This window comes from Ischnura elegans, chromosome 4, assembly GCF_921293095.1.
Source record: "Ischnura elegans chromosome 4, ioIscEleg1.1, whole genome shotgun sequence".
NCBI classification, from domain to species: Eukaryota; Metazoa; Arthropoda; class Insecta; order Odonata; family Coenagrionidae; genus Ischnura; species Ischnura elegans.
This window is the reverse complement of record NC_060249.1, coordinates 48223993-48229992: the sequence shown is the minus strand read 5'-3', so window position 1 is coordinate 48229992 and position 6000 is coordinate 48223993.

Here is a 6000-nt window from a genome sequence, read left to right as displayed (position 1 = left end):
TAGGCAGAGACGTCAGTGAGAGCAGGATAGCGGTGAGATACTTAAGCAATGGACACGACACGGAAATTGGTGAATGACCAACTCTCCCGTAAATTGGTCACTCATTAATGCTAATAACACAATATGGCATCATATGTTGATTTCAAATCGTCATATAATTCTCGATTACATTCACGTTGAGGGCAGTAAAAGCTAGGCGTGAGGTTTTTTTTGCCAGAGCAAACTATGGTCGCTTGCGTCGGTAGCCAAGGTCGTATGATATGAGAATGCGCGAGAATTAATATCGCCCATTGTTGGCTCGCATTTCCGGTGATATTCATGGTTTACCGAAAGGGACTTCATAGAGGTGGCACCAGTTCATTAAAATATCTTATATCAAACTTATTAAGAATGACAACGTGACTAATGCAAATGTTCATTTCATATTGTTAATTGGTAAATAGTTCTCAGGTACAATTTGATCAAATCACCCCTCATAGAAAATTAACCAAGGTCTCAAATTTCGAGCTCTTCATTTTCCTATTAAGGGGCTTTGAGTCAATATCCCTGACTGTAGTCCAACTACTGTCTGTCCCGGTTTCGAAGCAGTGGATGGTTTTTTTTGGAAGGGACTTGCTGAATATTTAGTATTACTCTTCATCTCATAACTAGCACCAATTTACTGCATTGGTTCCCACTGTGCTCATTCCTTTGTTCAAGATCGCCCCGGGATGGCCCATTATCATCATTAGTCAACAATCCTAAGATTGGTTTGACGCAGCTCTCCATTTCTCTCTCCTATCCGCTAATCTCTTCATAGCTACATATTTATTCTCTTTTACATCCTTTATAACCTGTCCTATATAACTCATTCGGGGCCGTACCTTGCCCTTTTTCCCTTCCACTTGTCCTTCAACGATTGTCTTCATCAGACCATCGTGCCTCAAAATGTGGCCAAGTAAGTTGTCCCTTCTTCTGCTTAATGTTTTTAGGAGGCTTCTCTTTTCTCCCACTCTCCTTAGCACTTCCTGGTTACTCACACGGTCAATCCATTTTATCTTCATCATTCTTCGGTAGCACCTCATATCCTAAATCCCGTTTCTTGACCAAAGCTTTCACTGCTCATGGTGATGAAAATGGTGATGGTAATCCTGTTGTCCTGAGCAGCTCTTCCTCCATTTCATATCTCATTCCCTGTACACCCTTTTTAGCTATTCCACTATCCGGAGAGTCATCATCACTGATCAACAATCCTAGGATTGGTTTGACGCAGCTCTCCACTCAGTTCTCCTATCAGCTAATCTTTTCACGCCTACGTATTTCTTCTCTTTCACATCTTTCTTCACTTGTTCCATATATTTTGTTCGAGGTCTTCCTTTTCCGTTCTTGCCTTCCACTTGTCCTTCGACGATGGTCTTCATTAGGCCATCATGTCTCAACATGTGGCCTATAAGGTTGTTCCGTCTTCTTGATAAGGTTTTCATGAGGCTTCTCTTCTCTCCCACTCTTCTTAGGACTTCCTCGTTACTAACTCGGTCGATTCATTTGATTTTCATCATTCTTCTGTAGCACCACATTTCGAAGGCCTCTATCCTTGCTTTCTCCGCTGCGGTCATTGTCCATGCCTCACTTCCGTATAGGAGCATACTCCAAATGTAGGTTCTTATAAATTGTTTCTTTACTTCCATAATTAAGTTTCCCGCTGTAAGCAGGTCTCTCTTTTGGTGGAATGCTCTCTTCGCCTGGGCTATTCTGCTGTTAATTTCTTTCTTACTTCTCCCGTCACTAGTTATCTTGCTTCCCAAATAACCGAATTCATTCACCTCTATCAGTTTTTGCTTCCCTATTTTAATGTTAGTCTTGACTTCTTCTCTTCTGCTGCATACTAAGATCTTGGCTTTCTTCGTGCTTATTTTCAGTTGATATCTACCCATTACCCTACCCATATTATGGTACAAAATTGTACGCGGTTATAATATGGGCTTTCGAACGGTTGATGACTTTACTGATGTCTCAGTCAAGGGGGCTGCTTAGGGGAGGCACTAGTCCATGTCGTTTAAGATCGATTGTTGTCGACAATTTGAATGCATTTCATTTGGGTTTCAAAGATGCCCGCAGTGCGACGATCATGAGATTACGATACATTTACTATCAATAATAACAATACTATAGTTGCGATCAAGAGGAATAGAAATGACATTTCTTATATTTCATACATTAAATCATTACAACACAAATATTTGTTTTTCACTTCTCAAACTTTCAGCTGCAAAAAGTTTTATTTGGCCTCTGGAATTTTAAGTGTTAATACTTTAAAACGCATACTATTCCCATTACTGGTCGAATGGTTTATGCTTTTTGTTGGCATTTTGTATGAAATTATTTATATGAAAAATTAAAATATGAAAAAAAATGTATATCAAGTCTTGGAAATTTCAAATTTACGATCTACTTAAGACAAGATTTCTGGTCAAAACCAGGCAGAAAAATTTTAATTTGATTTTTCAATCTTGACGTCAATAAATTCACCTCGAGAACATGTTGCATGCTTCTGTTTCTGGGGAACTGCGAACGATTTAGATGATATGAAAAAGTGAAGGCTTGACTTATCAAGATTTAATGTTGAAAATGTTAGGCTGTGTTTTAACATTTTAGAATTTTCATTCACTAGATATTTCAATTAACCCTTTAGTAACCACATGGGATAATGTTGCGTAACTTCTGGCGTCGGGTCATTTTATCCAGAATTTAAACTTTCAAAATAAAAATAGCCACATGATTGGAAATAGATATGGGCTGGTCCAATTTTATGGAAAAAGTACAGGCACTGCCCTTAAATATCAAATGCCGAATCGTAGAATGGCATTTTTCAAGACGAGAACACTCGCGTGGGGTCAAAACGTTAAATCATTGGCGTAGCTAGGAACCCTTTTGGGTTTTTTTATTTTACGGGAAATTAAAAAAAAAACGAAATCGCCTAGAAATACATTTTGCACAATTTTTGGCACTAAAAATTTAACTTTAAGCAGATGCAGTTATTAAATTTCAAAACTAGACAATAGCTTTTTTATTGCTCTGAGGCTTTGGGGGAGGAGGGGGGGAGGGATCTATTTCCTCATCCCCCCATAGTTACGCCACTGCTTTAAGTAATGACATATAATGCATATATCCGGACACAAAAATGGCATGGAAAGCTATAGAATAGTACGCTAAGAGATTTTATGGGAGGCGTATTGCTAAACTATTTAAATGAATGCAATTTTCACTCATTTAAAAAGCCTTTTTTGGATTATTCAGACCCTACGCCACCACTTACGGGTTGGATTCAATGTTTTTCTTTCTGATTTCGAATGTTTTCTTCCAATAAGACCGTTTTCTTGGCCTCAACTGTTTTTACAATAGGAAAATAATTGTCATGTAAAAGTTACCTAGACTAAAACTGACCCAATGTAAAATATTTATGTTTTCGCTTATGATAATAATCAAAATAAGAAACTATTCGATGATGATTAATATACTGCAGAAGTTTTCCAGGAGAAGTTATCCATGACAAACTATTGACAATCGTGGACTGAGAGGGATGTAAGCGTCAATTATGAAAGGAAGTCATTAACATCGAGCCGAAGCAACCTCTGTTTTGTGGCAGAGCATATCTATTCGTCACTTGGATTATGGATATTAATTTTATTACGAATACTATTGCGTGAAATTAATTGATATAAAATATCTTAAATCTTATATATTTGTGACTTCACACAGTCAATTATGGCGCCCGATTTTATAGCTCCTCCTTATATTCGTCACGATAGTTGGCTGGAATGTAAAGAATCCATCTGCGCATTATACGTTAAGCTCCGTGTCAGTGACTCTCAATGTCCAGCCAACCTTGTTTACGAAATTTGGAGACCTTTCCATATGCATGATAAATAAGTAGAGATTAGGGAAAGGGTGTGAGGCGAGGGAAATTGACCGGAAAAAATGAACCAGTTTATTTTTAAATGCCCCTTTCCTGAACGAACGATAGAAGAGCACTTAGGTAGCCCGTTCGACGGGCACACTGAATTATTATTTAACTCGATGCCTGATTTCATTTCCCTGATATTCAAACGAGACTGGCCTATCTATTCCCCATGCATATTTCTATCGCATATCTGTCCGCTTTAAAATATTCATCTGTTCGCCAAGTTATAAAATGTATTCCCTCATTGTTTAGGCCTCAACGTGCATATTACCTTTCAGGGACGCCGACTTACAAAAAATATTGGGGGGGCCCAAACCGGGGATCTTTCCGCGGGAAATTTTATAAGTAGAGAGTTTTAAGTTTTTTAAGCATTTTAGAAGAGTCATATGATCAACATTGGAACTCTGAGAACTCTAATCTCGATATCTGGACACTCCGGGGGAAATCGACAAGCCTGACACTGTTTTCCTCACACCTATAACGAATTATTGAGGGGGCTCGGGCCCCCTCAAGCCCCATGGAGTCGGCGCCACTGTTACCTTTGTGACTTTTTGTATTTATTTTCAATTAAATTAATTCTGTTATTGATTTGAGTTTGATGTTTACGTGTAATGAAGAGGGGAGGAAGGTTGCCAAGGGATTTTTCTGGGAGGAGAAGAGGATTGTTGGGAGAGAAGCCATTAAGAGAGGATTTTGAAGGAAGAAGAGGAGGAAAAAAATTGTATTTGAAAAGAAATAAAAAGGTTTTGGAAGGAAAAATTGTCTGATACTACACCTTCATCCTTTGTTGATGTATTTTTTTGGTTTCTTTACAGATGCAGTTATTTTAATTTTCATAGAATATTTCGAGCACCATCAGTGGTAAAAAAAGGCGTATTCAAGTCACTATCATTATGTTGTATTTTCAATTCTCTTGATCGCGGCGGCGACCATTAATATTTCGATATATTTCAATATCCATAGACACTTGCTTGCCCGCTTATTTAATTTCAAAAAATATTCTCGATAATAGAAGGCGTGATCTTTCCGTTATCCAGAATCTGCAGATGTAGTTGATTTATTTTTGAACGTCAACTTATATCCTATTATGTATGTCTTTAATCTCAGCCCACAAAGATCCCACCTCTGCTGCACCTGTGCTTGGCTGTCAATGGCTCCCGGTGAAGTGATGTAGTAGAACAGGAAGAATCAAGAATGCATGAGAAAAATTTTCGAGAGGATACATTTTTTACCATCTTGAAAAATTAAGAGCAAGATCAATATCATGAAATTTTTAATTTTTTTGGTGCAAGCGATGGAAACTGGGGATGCAGATATTAAGGCCTTCTCAACGTGGAACGTAATTGCACAATCTGACATGTGTACGAAAGTGCAGTCAAAATTGCGTCTTTTAATGCGGCAAATTGCCAGAGCGCATGCGAGAATACATCGACGTGAGATTGCAAAATAGCCCCTGTTTCTTTCGTGCATTCGTACAATTTGTTTAGGTACGGATGCAATTACTATGATTTTCATAGAAAATTTTGGACACCATTAAATGTGAAAGAAGGGCGTATTCAGGCCACTATCATTTCGTTGTATATTCTATAATGCAGTTCTAACTGCAGCTCTAATTAATGTAGCTCTAATCTGCGCAATTACGTGCCCCGTGTAAAACGGCCTTTAAAAATGCTAGATAATTATTCGTGATGATCGAGGAAGTTGAAAATTGGCTAATTAGAAAATGCGATTTTTCTTTTAATTTATAGCACAATGAGCTGAATGCATCCAACTATCTGATTAATTTGGACCAGACGGAATCAAGTTAATCAAACATTTCCATCTTTACCAGAAATATGATAATATTGGGAAAATACTTCTTTTAAAAAAAACTTAAAAAAAAACACGCTTTTATTTCGCTTGGAACAAGTAATAAAAAAATATTTCAAAAAATTGGACTAAAAAGTAAAAAATAAATTTTTATATGAATAGTTCAAAGAATCTGGGTAATCCATAATATTTTCACTGATAAATTTTTGAAATGATAATTCAAAGAACCTGGGTAATCTATAATGTTTTCA